Here is a 19,172-nt window from a genome sequence, read left to right on the forward strand (position 1 = left end):
ACTAAATGCCACTGGGGGAGTGGGGCCAAGTCCAAGGTGGGGGGTGCACCCCCGAGCGCTTGTGAGGCTCACTCCGCTCCTTGCTTGCTGCTAGGTACAGTCCCAGATGGCGGTGGGGGGGAGCAAGCGGCCCCGTCGAGGGGCGAGCAGCAGGTGCCCATGGTTAGCTGGGTTGGTGGAGGGGGTAGGGGTGGTGGAAAGTGTGGAGGGGGGCAGCTGAGCTGGGAGGGGCTCCACGCCTCTCCCCTGGCCCCCCACAGCAGCAAAGGCTCCCACTGCCCCAGGAACACAGGTGTTAGAGTCACTCAGTCCGGTAATGACCACCAGCCCCCTCCGCCGTGTCCCGCAGCCGTCTCCCTCCTCCTGACGAGGCAGCAGGCTGAGAAGCAGCAGCAGCAAGCAGGCGGCAGCCAGCCAGGTAGGACCCAGGCAAGAAGGTGGGCGTGGTGATGGTGTTAATGGGGTCCTCGGTTCTCCTTCTGGAGGGATGGAGGTGGGACTGGGGGGGCAGGCCGGCAAGGCCCCCCCTTCCCCACACCAGCAGTTCTCCAGGGAAGGGAGCTCCAGCCAGCAGCAGTCCGTCACGTTGAAGGAAATGTTGTGGAAGTTCCCCTTGAAAGAGATGCACCAGTGGGACCAGTTGATTCCTCTTCCCCGCGCCCCCCGCTACTGGCCCTTTGGGAAGTACCCCAAGCCTCAACTAAGTTCTCCCTGTCACGGAGTCACTGGGCGATGCTTTCGAACTACTCCATACAAAGCCAGTCAGGACTCTGGGGGAGCCTCCTCTCTGTGAGCAGACTGTCCCCAGGGCAAGACACTCACACAGCTTTGACCTTCCTGGGGCTGACCTCGGAGTATTCAGCATCCCCTTCCACACCGTGCGCTTCCCACAGCGAGTCCACACAGGCACGGCTCCTGGGGAAGCCAGAGGGGCCTACACCCCAATTCCACAGTCAGGCGTGACTCTCAGCCAGCCACTAAAACAGAAGGTTTATTAGACGACAGGAACATGGTCTAAAACAGAGCTTGTCGGTACAGAGAACAGGACCCCTCAGTCAGGTGCATCTTGGGGAGCAGAGAGGCCAGAGCCCCATCTGGGCCTCCCTCCATTTCCCCAGCCAGCTCCAAACTGAAACTCTCCAGCCCCTCCTCTGGCCTTTGTCCCTTTTCCGGGCCAGGAGGCCACCTGATCTCTTTGTTCTCCAACACCTTCAGTTGGCACCTTTGCAGAGGAGGGGCCCAGGCCATCAGTTGCCAGGAGACAGGGTGTCGGCCATTCTCTATGCAGACACCATCACACTGGCCCTCTAGGGCTCTGCGACAATCACACCCTTATCTCCCCACCTAGATACTTAAGAAATGCATAGGGGAAACTGAGGCACCCACCCAGTATTCAGTGAAAACATTAAGAACATTCCCACTTCGTCACATATCTCCCCCCTTCGAGACCAAACTGAGTGGGGTCACTTTCGCCCGTGGAAGGACGGGATCTGGAAAAGCCATTGGCTCTCTCATGGTATCTAGTATCCCATCCTTCCAGGTGTCATGTTATCGGATTCGGTGGGGGCCGCCAGGATGGTAGCGGAATATTCGTGGAAGCGCCTCCCCGTATTTGGAGCCATGGTGTCAGGAGGGGTGGCACTGGTTACCACCTACTTCATGCTGCGGAAGTGTTTGGCCTCTGTAGCTGACGACACCCAGCTGGTTCTGAACAAAGCTCTGGCGGCAAAATGGAAAAACACCATCTAAGATTTGGTGTTTCATTGGATGAGCCTGCTGCTGTTTAGAAGACACAGTCTTGGACTTCAAGCAGGAAAGATTCCTGCTTCTCCATCCAGGAGTTGCATATGTAGGCCAAAAACCTAATGGGAAGAAGTTGTCTTAAGTAAAATTTTGCTTATTTTGCCTTATACGCCATTTTGCTAGCTTTGAATTAGTATGAAGAACTTGTAGCCTTGAATTAGTACGAAGAAATTGTTCAGAGTTTATTTTTTGCTGATTGCGTTAACATTTGTTCTTGGACGGATAGCCGTTTTATGGCTGTAATTGCCTTATTTACAGTTTGGTGTGAGTGAAGAGTATATGGTAATTAACTGAGCCAGGACAGCTGGGCCGGATGGTCAAGAAGGGAGTGGAGGAGTCAAGAGGCACCAACTTTATGATCAATCACCCGGATGGCAGATTGAGGACCCTAAAGCAAAGGCATACGCCCCAAGGACGAGATAAGGAGTTGAGCCAAAGGGACGAGAAAGAAACAGCTGCAGATCCTCCCCTAAGAACTCAAAATCATACTAATTAAGAGCAACCTTGACTACCTCATGATTGACGGTTCCGGTGTGACACAGCAAGGTCCATAGACTTGTATGGGAACTTATCGCTATAAAAGAAGGGTGTATTGCCATGGGACTTTGGGTTCGTTCTGCATCAACCTCGGAGCTTCGAATGCGTTCAACAGCCCAGCTCCCCTCCCTCGTGTGCAGGTTCAGCTGGCCACTGGAACTGACCGAGCCCTTGTCCGCTGCTGATCCCTGTTGGGGAAGGGAGGAGAGGAAAAGGGGACGGTCCAAAGGGGATCCTAACTTCGGAGAAGAGGGAGGTGGAGTGAAAAGGAGAAGAGGAGAGAGACTGCAGGGAGCCACCGGTGGGGCAGGGCATGTGGGCAGAAGAGGTGCAGGTGTAACCTACACAGCTTGTGGGTGTGGTGTTCTGACCCATCTAGTAGCACAAAGACCACGGAGAGAGACAGAGATTATTGAGTTTGCTCTACAGCCTTAGCTAAGAGCCCGTTCGCTTTTAGCTCACGCAGTAGAAGCTGATGCACTCAGCTCCAGAGGTCCCAGGTTCGATCCTGCCTGTGGCTGACCAGGGTCTGTCAGTGTTACACAGGTACAGTGTGCGGCTGCTCGGAACAGCTGCTCTCCCCCGGGGCCACCAGCCTGCTCCCCAGGAGGCCCTAGCGGGTTCGCTGCACGCTCACAAAAGCCGCACGCTTGCAAAAGCCGTCCCCGCTGCTCTCGGGGGAAGGGGGTGAGCAGGATCTCTCGGCTCGCAGGAGGCTGCTGGAAGATGAAAACACTGCAGACCGCTAAGGGAGGCCACACCCGGCGGAGGGGGGTTGAGGGCCTGCTTCTAGTTCCCCACGTGGTTTCCAGGAAATCAAGTCTGGCTGGTTTCCAAGTCCTGGTTTCCTCTTCAGTCATGTGGGACAGAAAGATCCAGCAAGCCCCGGCCAGGCCCCGGGCCCTGCCTGCGAGCACCTGCAGCTGTCCTTGCCCAGGGCAATTGCTTCCACCAGCGCCCCTCGGAGTCCATCCAGCCTCCATGGAGGGAGGCTCCAGGCTTCTTCCCTTGCGGAACCGGACAGTGCAGGGAGAGCGGTGAAAGGCGGCGAGTCAGGGCCCCGGGGTTTCATCCCCAGCTGAGGGTGTAGCAGGGAGTGGGGTCTGCTGGAGGGGGGTGGGAACCAGGACTCCTGGGTTCTCTCCCCAGCTCTGGGAGGGGAGTGGGGGCTAGTGCTTAGAGCAGAAAATCAACCAGCTCCTCTAGAGCAGCAGCAATAGCTGGTGTCAGGTCTCTGTATGGAGCGTTCCCATGGGGCATTATCAGAAGAAGCCGTTTCTTGGCTTGCTGAAGCTCGCAGTGGACCCTGGAGGCAGCTGACTTGGGGTAACAGGGTCAGAACAACTTCCCCTTTTAGCCCTGTGATGCCAGCCGTGGGCAGCTTGGTCTGCAGTTTGGCTTGTGCCAATGTAGCCCACACACCTCCTGGGCGTGGTGTTCTGTCCCGTTTGGTGGCACCGAGATCACTGAGAGAGAGAGAGAGAAAATGAGCCCAGAGGTCCCAGGTTCAATCTCGCCTGCTGACAACTGGGGTCTGTCGGCATTACACCAACTCTGACTTTCTCTCCTAACGGAAGCTTTAGAAGCAGAGAGCCAAGCAACGTCCACTCCTTCGCCCTGCCAGGACAGCAGACACGCTGCTGCAGATGAGATCTCCCTTTACCACCCCCTCTCTGATTCATAGCCCGGTCGTCCCCAGTCTGAGCTGGCTGTGGGGGGCCGGGATTGCCCCCATGGCGCACTGCTCCGGTTTGCATCATGGCTCTCTTGGAGCCCACGGCAGCTGCCAAGTGGGTAACACACTTGATAGGTAAGAAAAATTAAACATGAAGCCGTTATGCCAACCGAACCAAAGTCAGGCCAATAAAGGTTGCTGGGAAAGTCCCTGAAGGAGATAAGTAGAATGAAAGAATGCTTGTTTACTTGCAGGGAGGAAGAAAAAAAGGGAGGCCTGCATTCCTGCATTTTTGTACCAGATGTTCTGGGAACAGTTTGGTGAGGTACTGGGGGGGGGGGGCACTGTTTTACACTCCCTGTTCTTGTGTTATCTCTGTTTTTAACTCCTCGTCTCCTGGCTGACACCCATACTGATAAGACAAAAAGAAAAGGAGGACTTGTGGCACCTTAGAGACTAACCAATTTATTAGAGCATAAGCTTTCGTGAGCTACAGCTCACTTCATCAGATGCATATCGTGGAAACTGCAGCAGACTTTATATATACACAGAGAATATGAACCAATACCTCCTCCCACCCCACTGTCCTGCTGGTAATAGCGTATCTAAAGTGATCATCAGGTGGGCCATTTCCAGCACAAATCCAGGTTTTGTGCTGGAAATGGCCCACCTGATGATCACTTTAGATACGCTATTACCAGCAGGACAGTGGGGTGGGAGGAGGTATTGGTTCATGAGCTCTGTGTGTATATAATATCTGCTGCAGTTTCCACGGTATGCATCCGATGAAGTGAGCTGTAGCTCACGAAAGCTTATGCTCAAATAAATGGGTTAGTCTCTAAGGTGCCACAAGTCCTCCTTTTCTTTTTGCGAATACAGACTAACACGGCTGCTACTCTGAACACCGATAAGACAGTTAGTGAAGCATTACGATTTGCTAAAAGTGATCTACAATAAGGGGGTAGAAGTGCATGCATAATAGAGAAAGAGGATTTTAACTAACATGAGGGGGGTGGGCTGCTTTATGAATAAATCTGTGACGCAACGGGACTGTCTATAAAAACCTATTTGTTTTACTTAGTGGCTGCTGGTTCTCTTTGGAGACGGGCTGCTCTCTATTGTTGTGTGCACTCTTCAATAAAGAGCTTTGTGTTCGGACCTTGCTGGTGTTGCCTGTCTCTCTGCGGTCAGACAACGAACCGTGCCGTCTGCGGTTCGAGTCCTCGACACACTGGTGTACTTTGCACACCCTCTACCACAGCAGTGCCCCTGTACGTCACCACCGCTGGCCTCTGCCGGGCGGGGGAGCCACCCTGAGAAGGAGGGACCCTGCAGCTGGGAATGAGGGACTGTGGGACAGCCAGGATTCTTTAGTTGACTGCACTCTTTTATTAAAAAAAAAAAAAAATTACGTCCAAGCAGTTCTGAGATTCCCAATTCTTCATCAACAGTGAGAGACAGTCCCTGCCCCAGCTGAGATCAGGGCCCCGTTGTGCTGGGCACGGCTGAGACACAGCGAGAGACAGTCCTGACCTGAATAGCTCACACTGCAAAGAGAGAAGACAGACAAAGGCCGGGCGGGTCAGCAGAGAAAGGAGGGGGTTTCCCCAACGTCCATATGACAGAACTGGCAAGAGAACCCGGCCTCTCTGACTCCCGGCCCAGTGCCGGACCCACTGGACTCCTGGATATAGTGGGGCCTGCTCCAGCTCCTTCCCTGGCTCCGGGCAGCTCCTCGCTGCCTGAGGTTAAGGAAAAATCATGAGAGCGGCTAAAAACCCGGAGATTTTAAGAAAGAATCCAGGCGGGGCCAAGTCTAGTAGCTTCCTGGCTTCTGGGCCTCCAGGGCCTGCCCTGCCCTGCGATTCTCCACGCTGGTGGGGCCACAAGCCCGGGTAGCCAGGAGTTCCCCATCCTCCTGAGACTCCGGGCACCGGGGATGGAAGCCAGAACTGTCACAATGAAGATAAAAGAGACGCTGTCGGCTCCCCCGCACCGAACTCGCCCTGCGCGGCTGTCAGCTTCAAGTAGGGTGACCAGATGTTCCGATTTTATAGGGACAGTCCCGATATTTGGGGTTTTTTCTTATATAGGCTCCTATTACCTCCCATCCCCTGTCCTGATTTTTCACACTTGCGTCTGGTCACCCTAGCTTCAAGGGATTTCAGCTCCTGATTTCTGTCAGTTCCAAAGGGAGTTAGGAGCTGAAATACCTCTGAAGGTCGGGGCCCTTTTTTCAGTAGTGAAGGCAACGCTGCTGGGTGCTTTGGGAGTCACCCTCCAGCGCTTTCGAGCGGCAGGAAAGAACTCGCTGCGGCAAGTCTGTGGTGCTTTGTTCTTTTCTTTCTCTGCCTCTCTGCGCTGAAACGTGCTCAAAACATGCCTAAGCTGGAGACACAAAAGCTGCCGGCTTTCTTATGAGGCCTGGGACCGTCCTGGCTTTGTCTGGGCGCCTTCAGTGCATTGAAATCAGGAAGAGCAGCAGGAAAACATTTTTTAATGTATAACTAGGGCCATCGGACTGGCCAGACAGGCTCAGCCCAGAGGCCCTTTGCGCTGTGTCCTGCCTCTGATAGTGATGATACCTGCTCAACTCCCTGCAAGGATGCATCTCGGCCACCCATGTGCTGCTCTGCATCCTCACCCAGCACCTTGACACCAGCGTGTCCCTGGAACCGGTGGGGGGCGACGTCGACGTGGGGGAGAACCTGGAGCACCTGCTGCGGGCAGCGCAGGAGATGCACGCCACGGCGGAGCAGACGGACAGACACGTGCAGAAGAACACCAGCCGGGACCTGTATGCCCGCATGGCCTCCCCCCACACCTCGCTGCAGGAGAAGGGAGCCATCGTCCGGGACTTCCACCAGGCCACCCTGGGGATCTTCGGCAGCGCCGGAGCAGTGAGGAGATCGCCAGGGCTGTGTCTGCTTGTGCCACCCCTGGGGGCCCAGCTGGGGAAACGGCTGCAGGGCCCCCCAAGAACGGCCCCTTCTCCGGGACTGGCATGATGCAGAGCCTGGGCGACTACCTTCCCGATGCCCTCACGGGGCGCCGGGCTAGGAATGCCCTGGCAGCGGCCGCCGGGCACCTGGAGGAGGCGCTCCGGGCTCTGGCACCGGCCTGCAAATCTTTCCAGTTGGCGGCTGCCGCAGCTGAGGTCTACATGGCCCTGATCACGGAGCAGCAGCCGGGAACGGGAGAGGGCCCGGGCCAGAATCCTCCCGGCGTCGCCCATGGAGCTGCGCAGGCAAAGCCATGACAGCGCCCCCCTCAGCATGGCACACGCACCGGCAGGCTCTGCCCTGGGCTCTGCGCCGGTTAACGAGCCCGGCACAGCCCAGCATGTGGGGCTGGCAGCCGGGAACCACAGCAAATAAAGGGACCCGAGCAAAACCGTGGGCCTGAGTCTTAGTGGTTTGTCCCGGCTGGCGTGCTGGCCCACCCGCCTTCGAACCAGACTCCCCTCCCGGCCCCTGGTGTAAATCAGGAGTGACTCGTGGGGGGCAAGTCTCCTTTCTGATGTAAATCAGGAGTAACTCCATGGGTGTCAAGGGGCTGATTCCCTCTCCCTCTGGTGTAAAGCAGGAATAACTCCCTTGGACTCAATGGGGCTGATTCCACCTCACTCACCCTGGTGTAAATCTAGAGTAACTCCAGGGGGTCAATGGGGCCAATTCCCCCCCGTGATGTAATCCAGAGTAACTCCGTTGGTGTCAAAATGCCATTTCCCCCCCGGTGTAAATCAGGAGTAACTCCACTGGAGTCAATGGGCCCAATTCCCCCTCACTCACCCTGGTGTAAATCAGGAGTAATGCAAAAAATGCCATTTTCGAAAACGATTTTTGGGTTCAACTAAAACAAAAACATTCGAGGTTTTGGTTAGAAATCGGGAAGAAAGGCAGCGAATGTTCTCCTGCCACGTTTAAAATACTGAAACCTGCTGGGTTTTAACCGGAAAACAAAAACCTGAGCCACAAATATTCCGGTTCCCGCTTTTCCTGCCTTTTTTTTTTTGTTGGTGGGGGGAGGGGCACTGAAAAAACAAAAAAACAAAATTTTCCAAACCCGTTTTTGGTAAAAGAAAAACAGGTATGGAGGGGAGAGGGGGTGGGTTGAAATTTGGTGTTTTTTAAAACTTCCCTTTTTTTTAAACAAATGAAAAAAGTTTGAAAACCGTCACCTGATTTTTCTTTTTTACGTCGAAAAGGACCCCTTGGTCCCAGCTTTGGTTCCCGTTTTCTCCCAGGTTTTGCAAACCACCTCGGTTCACGTGCAAACGGGGAGCCCGGACATCTGGACATCAGGGGCTTGGTGTCAGCCAGGCAACTAAACCTCCCCCTCCCCCAAAACAAGTGTCCCGTTGTTCGCACTCCCTCCCTGGTCCCCGTCCTGCCAAGCACAAACCCGACCTGCCAACGGCCCCGTTGAACCAACCCCCGCAATGGGCTCTCCAAAGACCCCAGCTCCCCGTGTCACGTGGGGGGTCCTGGGGCTGGAGAGCGGGTCCCAGGTCCTGGCCTCCCACCTCTGAACAAACCCAACTCTCCCTCCTCGGGGGGCAGGGTGGACGCCTGTCTCCCCTGCCCCATAACCATAGCACTGCACGGGCCTAACGCAGGCCAAGCCTGGCTCGGGCCCTCCAATGGGGGTTACACAGACCCCTCCCGCCCCTTGGCTTGACCCACAACGGCTCTTCCCCACCAACGCAGCCCCCCACCCTGCCTTGCGCTCCATGCGCTGGCAGCTCCCCCTGCTGGGCCCGTTCTGTGGTTTTAGCCCCAGGCCAGGCGTTTACATGGCATCCGCTTCAAGCAGCTCCTGGTTCAGGTGCCCATTGCCCTCGCTCCGGGCTCCAGCCTTCTGCCCCCACTTCTGCCAGCATTTCCTCCCCAAATCTCCCACGCTGCCCCCCGTCCCGCTCCCCAAATCTCCTACGCTGCCCCCTCCCCACACACCCCGTCCTGCTCTCCTTTCGCTTGTTGGGTCAACCCCCCATCATTTTTGAGTTTGGCCAACGGCGGTGGGGGGCGGGATGGAGGGAAGGATTAAGAAGATTCTGGCCCACCCGCCATTTATTTAAGTTTTTGGAAACTAATATTTTTAATGGAACACCCACCATTTGAACCCAAAATGTCCCCATTGCCAAATGGTTGAAGCCATCATTTAAATATCTATGTATCTATCTATCCCCATACACTCCCTCTACTTATCTATCTATCCCCATACACTCTATCTATCTATCTATCTATCTATCTATCTATCTATCTATCTATCTACCCCATACACTCCCTCTACCTATCTATCTATCCCCATACACTCTATCTATCTATCTATCTATCTATCTATCTATCTATCTATCTATCTATCTATCTATCCCCATACAGCCCATCTATCTATCCTATCTATCTAAATTTTGACCCACAAGAGTTCTTTGTCCAGTTTTTCGCTCTGTGTGCCGGGGGGCGACCTGTGGCCTATTCTGGGACCTCCTACCCCCCAGGCTGGGCAGACTCAGGAGTCCAGCCCCACAGGGCAGCCAGGGGCAGGTGTGAGTCTGAGCTCATTCCCCAGCGGGGGATGGTCAGGTCTGGGCATTGACCCGGCCCGTGGCGCTTTGCCTGGGCTGGACCAGAACCCACCCGCCCTACAGCGGGCCAGCCCCCATTACGGTCTCACTGTGTCACCGGGGAAGCCACGCGGCTTCACCGTCTCCTGGGACCGAACCTCAGCACCTCCAGTCCCCTCCCTCCAGCAACTCCACCTTAGTTGGGCACCTGAGGGAGACGTGTACCCCCAAAGGGGGCACTGCCCCCCAGCATCTGCTGGGGCTCTCAGCCGGCGGGGTAAGAGCAGGAGGGTTTGTTAGGTGGCTGCACCCAGCATGGCCAGTCCTCGGTCAGCCCAGAGAGCCGGAAGCTACAGCCTGGGCCATGGGCAGCTCCGAGCCCCAGCCAAGTGTGTCCGCCCTTGGCTCCCGCTCTTCCAGCTGGCTTCCTGCAAGGGGGGGTCACCCTGGGCGTTAGTTGCTAGGTTGGAAATGTCCCAGCAGGTTGGCTTTGCCATTGTCTTCATGGACTCGCCAGTGACACTGGCCCCAAGTCGAGACAGCCAGGGATCAGCCACCCCTGGGTGGTAGCCTGCCCGAGAGAAAACAGCCCTTTTCCAGCCCCTAGGGGCCAGCGCAGCACATATGGGAAACTGAGGCACACACGGTCTTCATACAAAGTAGTGCAGACACTTTCCACTGCGCTACTCCATGCAGGTGCAACCTAAGACTCACAGGAAACATGCGTGAGCAGAGCTCCCACGACTGCCGGCTGGCATGGACACAACCATGGGACTGAGTAACTCCCCCACCCCCATATGTCTTGGGTGTGAGGAACACACACACACAGAGCAGGGCTTGTCCCCTCTAACACACACGCACACACACACAGAGCAACTCTATGTCCAAAGGGTTCCTATGTCACTGTGCATCAGATAAGCGCCTCCATCCCCAGAGATTCCCCTCATGTGACTGGGGTATGTGCCTCAACCTGCCGGGTCAAGTGGTGTCCAATGGTTATAGCAGGGGGGCTGGGAGCCAGGACACCTGGGTTCTGTCCTGGCTCTGGGAGGAGAGGGGAGTGGGGTCTAGTGCTTAGAGTAGGGGACTGTGTGCCAGGACTTACCGCAGCCGGAGGGTTTTTGGCAGTTCTGCCAGGGTCATTACACGTTTGCAGGCCCATCTTCCAGTCCCTGCCCGGCCCCACTCGCCCTAATGTGTGGCAATGAGGAGGCACCAGGCACATGATGGTTGCGGGAAAGGAGACAGGAGGAGATGTGAGGCCCAGGATCAGGACCCAAGCCCATGTGTCAACCCCTGGCTTGTTGGCTCTGGGCCATGGCCCAGCCCCTCACCCACATTCCCTGCCATTCCCCTGCACTGGACCCACAGCTTGAAGTCTTGGGATTTCCCAGCCTGGCCCCAGGTGCTCTGTGCGCTGATTGGAGTCACCCTGGGGTAAATCAGGAGTAATGCAATGGGAGCCAATTCCCCTCTCCCTCACCTGGGGGTAAATCATTTCTGTAGCTCTTCTCAGAACACTCCCCAGTTTATCCAATGTCCTGTTTGATGCGTGGCTCCCCCCCAGAGCCAGGCACAGTCTCCAGTCAGGGTCTCCCCCATGCTGTATCCAGAGGAGACCCCACCTCCCAGCTCCTACTCTCTAATCCCCTGCTTCTCCGGTCCAGGGCCGCGCTTGACCTCTCACTCCGGTGCAGTGGGTTCCTGTGATGCACTAGGGAGCGGGGCAGATGGACCTGGGAATGTTGCAGGGCAGTTTTACTGGGACTGTCTGCATTGGGGATGGGATAGCAGGAAATGACTTTACTTGGGGGATGATACCTGAGCCTGTAACCTGAGCCAGGAGGGGGGTTGGGGCCAGCTGACACCTTTTCCAGGAAACTGGACAAAGGCTGGAGGAGGAGCCTGGGGGAGGGCTGGGTGAGACAGCTGGAGTGGGTTTCAGTTTGGAGCAGTATGGGGACCTGCCTGAGGGGTCCTGTTTGTACCTACAAGCTCTGTTTGAACTGTGTTCCTGTCGTCTAATAAACCTTCTGTTTTACTGGCTGGCTGAGAGTCATGGTGAATCGCAGGAAGTGGGGGTACAGGGCCCTGACTCCCCCATACTCCGTGACAGTTCCACCAGAATCTCCAGGTCCTTCCCAAATTGCTGCTTTCCAGGCTACAGCCCCTCACATGAAAATTGAAAGGTGGATAAGGAACTGGTTAAAGGAGAGACTACAGCGGGTCCTACTGAAAGGTGAACTGTCAGGCTGAAAGGAAGTTACTAGTGGAGTTCCTCAGGGATCGGTTTTGGGACCAATCTTATTTAATCTTTTTATTACTGACCTCAGCACAAAAAGTGGGAATGTGCTAATCAAGTTTGTGGATGATACAAAGCTGGGAGGTATTGCCAACTTAGAGAAGGACAGGGATATCCTACAGGAGGATCTGGATGACCTTGTAAACTGGAGTAATAGTAATAGGATGAAATTTCATAGTGAGAAGTGTAAGGTCATGCATTTAGGGATTAATAACAAGAATTTTAGTTATAAGCTGGGGACGCATCAATTAGAAGTAACAGAGGAGGAGAAGGACCTTGGAGTATTGGTTTACCACAGAATGACTATGAGTCGCCAATGTGACATGGCCGTGAAAAAAGCTAATGCGGTCTTGGGATGCATCAGGCGAGGTATTTCCAGTAGGGATAAGGAGGTTTTAGTACCGTTATACAAGGCCCTGGTGAGACCTCACCTGGAATACTGGGTGCAGTTCTGGTCTCCCATGTTTAAGAAGGATAAATTCAAACTGGAACAGGTACAGAGAAGGGCTACTAGGATGATCCGAGGAATGGAAAACCTGTCTTATGAAAGGAGACTCAAGGAGCTTGGCTTGTTTAGCCTATCCAAAAGAAGGCTGAGGGGAGATATGATTACTCTCTATAAATATATCAGAGGGATAAATACCAGAGAGGGAGAGGAATTATTTAAGCTCAGTACCAATGTGGACACAAGAACAAATTGATATAAAGTGTCCATCAGGAAGTTTAGACTTGAAATTAGATGAAGGTTTCTAACCATCAGAGGCATGAAGTTCTGGAACAGCCTTCCAAGGGAAGCAGTGGGGGCAAAAGACCTATCTGGCTTCAAGATTAAACTCGATAAGTTTGTGGAGGAGAAGGTATGATGGGATAACATGATTTTGGCGATTAATTGATCTTTATTCATGGTAAATAGGCCCAATGGCCTGTGATGGGATGTTAGAGGGGGTGGGATCTGAGTTACTACAGAGAATTCTTTCCTGGGTGTCTGGCTGGTGTATCTTGCCCACATGCTCAGGGTTCAGCTGATCACCATATTTGGGGTTGGGAAGGAATTTTCCTCCAGGGCAGATTGGCAGAGGCTCTGGGGGTTTTCCGCCTTCCTCTGCAGCGTGGGGCACGGATCACTTGCTGGAGGATTCTCTGCACCTTGAAGTCTTTAAACCATGATTTGAGGACTTCAATAGCTCAGACAGAGGTGACAGGTTTATCGCAGGAGTGGGTGGGTGAGATTCGGTGGCCTGCGTTGTACAAGAGGTAGACTAGAGGATCATAATGGCCCCTTCTGACCTTAATATCTATGAATCTATGAAACTCCTACCCACATGAATCGTGTCCCCCTGTTAGCCAGTGCACTGCACGCTCATGGTGCGTTGATTCTTGAAAATCCAGTGATTTGTCCCATGTCACAAGAGGAGTCGGTGGCGGATTCGAACCCAGATCTCCTGGATCTCTAAACGCGAGGCTGGCTGTTATCAAGAGTCTGTAGCACAAGTAGGGATGTTATTGACTTACATTCATGGGCAGCGCCAGGGCTGTCCTTAGGATTTCTGGGGCCTTACATAGAATTATTAAACTGGTGCCCCTATGCCCGATGGCAGCCTGGGCTCACAGCCTGGGTGGGAGACGAGGCAGCAAAGGATACCGAGCCGCCCGGCCCGCCTCACGGCAGCGGAGAGACACAGCTCCCTGCCGTTCCATCCGTTTCTCCCATCAGCTCCCGTCCCCCGTCCCCCCCCACGGCTCCTCGTCCTCCCCTTTCCTGCCAGATAGATGGACAACGAGTTTCCATTTCTTTACTTCTGACTATTTGATGAACTAGTTTTAAGAGAACCCTCTAGCAAAATCAGAACCTTCGTGAGATACCAAACCCTTTGTGATGCCTAAAATCTTTGGAAACATATTTTTTAAAAAAAGAACAGGAGGACTTGTGGCACCTTAGAGACTAACACATTTATTTGAGCATAAGCTTTCGTGAGCTACAGCTCACTTCATCGGATGCATTCAGTGGAAAATACAGTGGGGGGATTTATATACACACAGAACATGAAAAAATGGGTGTTATCATACACGCTGTAAGGAGAGTGATCACTTAAGATGAGCTATTACCAGCAGGAGAGTGGGAGTGGGGGGGGGGAAAGGGGGAAGAAAACCTTTTGTAGTGATAATCAAGGTGGGCCATTTCCAGCGGTTGAGAAGAACGTCTGAGGAACGAGGCGGGGGGGAGAATAAACATGGGGAAATAGTTTTACTTTGTGTAATGACTCATCCGCTCCCAGTCTCTATTCAAGCCTAAGTTAATTGTATCCAGTTTGCAAATTAATTCCAATTCAGCAGTCTCTCGTTGGAGTCTGTTTTTAAAGTCTTTTTGTTGTAATATTGCGACTTTTAGGTCAGAGATCGAGTGACCAGAGAGATTGAAGTGTTCTCCGACTGGTTTATGAATGTTATAATTCTTGACATCTGATTTGTGTCCATTTATTCTTTTACGTAGAGACTGTCCAGTTTGACCAATGTACATGACAGGTTTCAGACAGCTGCTACTCTGAAACCTGTCATATTTTTTAAAGTTGGTGATATTTCATAAACGTGTCTATTGTTTTGCAGATTACACAAAGTAAATTAGGGTTCCCTTTTTCTAAAAACAATGAACGTTGTTATGAACACCTGAAACCTCTGTGACTGACTAATTTAAAATAATGTCTTTGTTTCAGTGAGGTAAATGTGTAGTCATCGGGAATGATTACGTTCTAAAGGCTTAAGAGTACATTTAAAATATAAAATCAGCTTAGAAAAACTGATTGAGACAATGTGAAACAGAGAAGAGCTGCATCATGTATTCCATAATAGCTAATGTTGTATTCAGCAAGACGGCTGACTTGCCCTTACGACAAAGTTTTTGCAAATAAATTTCTGACAAACTTCAGGGCATATCAAAAAACCCGAGACTGACGTTTTTTATTCCCAAATTTAGTGCTTTTAATTATGTATCTTTTGCCTCTCCAGTCTTCCCCTTCTGGCATGCGGTGGGAAACATGCTCCATTTTCTTGAGAAAGAAATGGCAGAAGAGTGTTTTTTTCAAATGTCATTTGCTTCATTTGGGTTCAGGAATTTGACTGGAAGGGGGTGATCAGGAAGGGGGAGGGAAGAGAGGAGGGAGAGGGCGGGGCCTGGGCAGAGTGGGGGCGGGGTCTGGGGCAGAGCAGGAGTGGAGTATGGGCGGGGCCACAGGTGGGCTGGGGAGCTAACATCCCCGAGTGACAGTTTCATCCACCGCCCATGTCATAAATATAAAGGGAACGGTAAACCCCTTTGAAATCCCTCCTGGCCAGGGGAAAGCTCCTCTCACCTGTAAAGGGTTAAGAAGCTAAAGGTAACCTCGCTGGCACCTGACCAAAATGACCAATGAGGAGACAAGATACTTTCAAAAGCTGGGAGGAGGGAGAGAAACAAAGGGTCTGTGTGTCTGTCTATATTCTGTCTTTGCCGGGGATAGACCAGGAATGGAGTCTTAGAACTTTTAGTAAGTAATCTAGCTAGGTACGTGTTAGATTATGATTTCTTTAAATGGCTGAGAAAAGAACTGTGCTGAATAGAATAACTATTTCTGTCTGTGTATCTTTTTTGTAACTTAAGGTTTTGCCTAGAGGGGTTCTCTATGTTTTTGAATCTAATTACCCTGTAAGGTATCTACCATCCTGATTTTACAGGGGGGACTTCTTTATTTCTATTTACTTCTATTTTTATTAAAAGTCTTCTTGTAAGAAAACTGAATGCTTTTTCATTGTTCTCAGATCCAAGGGTTTGGGTCTGTGGTCACCTATGCAAATTGGTGAGGCTTTTTATCCAACATTTCCCAGGAAAGGGGGGTGCAAGTGTTGGAAGGATTGTTCATTGTTCTTAAGATCCAAGGGTCTGGGTCTGTGGTCACCTATGCAAATTGGTGAGGCTTTTTATCCAACATTTCCCAGAAAAGGGGGGGTGCAAGTGTTGGGAGGATTGTTCATTGTTCTTAAGATCCAAGGGTCTGGGTCTGTAGTCACCTAGGCAAATTGGTGAGGCTTTTTACCAAACCTTGTCCAGGAAGTGGGGTGCAAGGTTGTGGGAAGTATTTTGGGGGGAAAGACGCGTCCAAACAGCTCTTCCCCAGTAACCAGTATTAGTTTGGTGGTGGTAGCGGCCAATCCAAGGACAAAGGGTGGAATATTTTGTACCTTGGGGAAGTTTTGACCTAAGCTGGTAAAGATAAGCTTAGGAGGTTTTTCATGCAGGTCCCCACATCTGTACCCTAGAGTTCAGAGTGGGGGAGGAACCTTGACAGCCCATGACAGCAGGTAAGAACGGGTCGGCTCCCGCACACCCAGCGCACGCTCCAGTCTCCTTAGGAAGGGCCCGTATTCACAGAGCCGAATGCTTCGGTGCTGCACATTCTGCCTGAGGGAGAGGGTATGGGGGTCTCTGCGGGGAACTGTGACTCTCCGCTGCCATGAGGCAGGCTGGGTGGCTCGGTATCCTTTACTGCCTTGTCTCTCCCCCCCGGGCTGTGAGCCCGGGCTGCCGTCGGGCATAGGGGCACCAGTTTAACAATACTGCGTAGGGCCCCATAAATCCTAAGGACGTCTCTGCTGAAGATGTTGCATCCAGCAGGGCAGCCAGTGGAGAGGAGTGGTGAGTGAGTGCCTGGGCAGCAGAATGAGAAAGGGGCCTCTTTACCCCAGCCCCGGGGTGGGAGGTGAACTCTGCAGATGCACCTCTGAACTCTGGGGCTGCACTGACCAAGGACAGCAACTGTGAGTTGGGTGCAGAGAAGGGACAGGCAGGTTGAAGGGACTTTTGGGTTGCTGAACTTGAGGCAAAAAGACACTAGCCAGCCCACTTGGGGGTGGGTCTTTTGCTCATGGTTTATGTGCATGAACTCTGTTTGTGGTGTTTTCCCAAATTAATGCCAAGTTACTTCCCTCCTTTTATTAAAAGTTTCTTTGCTACACTCAGACTCTGTGCTTGCGAGTGGGGAAGTATTGCCTCTTAAAGGCGCCCAGGGGGTGGTGTGTAATTGTCCCAGGTCACTGGGTGGGGACTCGAGCCAGTTTTGTGTTGTATTGTTGAAAAGGAACCCCTCGATACTGAGCCCAGCCCTTTTTGCTGCCAACTCTGACTGGCAGAAGGGTTACATCTATCCACAGCTGCAGAGTGAATCATTCTGTCCTCAGCAATTGGAGGTCCTCTTCTCTTCTCCCCGGGGCAGCCTGGTAACCCCTTCCTCAGCCTTCTTCCAAGTAGAGAATAGACCTGAAACCCTGAACTCTCTGCCCCCACCCCGGGTCCGGTGCACAAAGAGAAACATGGGGAATTGGTCCCCTGGCAATCTGTCTCCTGCTTAGGAAGACCTGAGGCAATTAGGCACTGGGCTGATTCTCAGCCATAGAATCATAGAATCGTAGGACTGTAGGGACCTCAAGAGATCATCTAGTCCAGTCCCCTGCACCCATGGCAGGACTAAGTATTATCTAGACCATCCCTGGCAGGGGCTTGTCTAACCTGATCTTGAAAACCTCCAAAGCCCCTCTGCCAAGTACATTGGCCACACCAGACAATCTCTACGCAAAAGAATAAATGGACACAAATCCGACGTCAAGAATTATAACATTCAAAACCCAGTTGGAGAACACTTCAACCTCCCTGGACACTCAATAACAGACTTAAAAGTGGCAATTCTTCAACAAAAAAAAATTTCAAAAACAGAATCCAACAAGAAACTGCAGTTCATTTGCAAACTGGACACCATGAAATTAGGCCTGAATAAAGACTGGGAGTGGATCATAGAATATCAGAGTTGGAAGGGAGCTCAGGAGGTCATCTAGACCAATCCCCAACTCAAAGCAGGACCAATCCCCCTTAAAGGATTGAACTCACAACCCCAGGTTTAGTAGGCCAATGCATAAACCACTGAGCTATCCCTCCCCCTAATAGATGGATCACTACAAAAACTAAATTTCCCCATGCTAATTTCCCCCACGGTTACTCACACCTTCTTGTCAACTGTTTGAAATGGGCCACCCTGATTACCACTACAAAAGTGATTTTTTTCTCCTGTTGATAATATCCCACTTTAATTGAATTTTCTTGTTAGAACTGATCCCACACTCGGTAAGGCAACTCCCATCTTTTCATGCACTATGTATATATATCTTCCTACTATATTTTCCACTCCATGCATTCGATGAAGTGGGTTTTAGCCCACGAAAGCTTATGCCCAACCAAATTTCTTAGTCTCTAAGGTGCCAAAAGTCCTCCTCATTGTTTTTTCCAGTGATGGAGATTCCACAGCCTCCCTGGACAAAGTATTCCAGTGATTAACCACCCTGGTTTTCCAAATGTTCAGTCTAAACCGCCCTTGCTGCAATTTAAGCTCATTTCTCATTGTTCTATCCTCAGAGGTTCAGAAGAACAATTTTTCTCCCTTCTCCTTGGAACAACCTTTTATGTACTTGAAAACTGTTATCATGTCCCCTCTCAGTCTTCTCTTCTCAGCACTGAACAATCCCAGTGTTTTCAATCTTCCCTCATAGCTCATGTTTTTTTTCTTGCTCTTCTCTGGACTTGCTCCAATTTCTTCACATCTTTCCTGAAATGTGGGGCCCAGAACTGGACACAATACTCCATTTGCGGCCTAATCAGTGCAAAGTAGAGCGGAAGAATTACTTCTCAGGTCTTGCTTACAACACGCCTGCGAACAGATCCCAGAATGACATTTGCGTGTTTTGCAACACTGTTAACTCATCTTTAACTTGTGATCCACTAGAACCCCCAGATCCCTTTCCGCAGTACTCCTTCCTAGGCAGTCATTTCTCATTTTGTATGTGTGCAACGGATTGTTCCTTCCTAAGTGGAGCACTTTGCGTTTGTCCTTATTGAATTTCATCCTGTTTACTTCAGACCATTTCTCCAGTTTCTCCAAATCATTTTGAATTTTAATTCTATCCTCCAAAGCACTTGCAACCCCTCCCAGCTTGGTATCACACAGAATACACAAAGTGTATAAATGTACTCTCTATGCAATTATCTAAATCATTGTTGAAGATATTGAACACAGGGAACAGAACCAGGTTGTGTCGTCATTTGCACCAGTGCAAAAAGGGTCTGGCTGTTAAACCCCAACTGGAGACTAAATTCGTAAATTGCTCCTGTCAGATTTTGGTTTTATTCCTGAGCTGGAGTTTGAGCTACTGCTGCAGAGTTTATACACTGACTTGCTTGTTGAGGTTGAGCTTAGGGTTGGCCAAGAGTCTGG

Source organism: Lepidochelys olivacea (genome assembly GCF_965140295.1).
Source record: "Lepidochelys olivacea isolate rLepOli2 genome assembly, chromosome: 24".
NCBI classification, from domain to species: domain Eukaryota; kingdom Metazoa; phylum Chordata; order Testudines; family Cheloniidae; genus Lepidochelys; species Lepidochelys olivacea.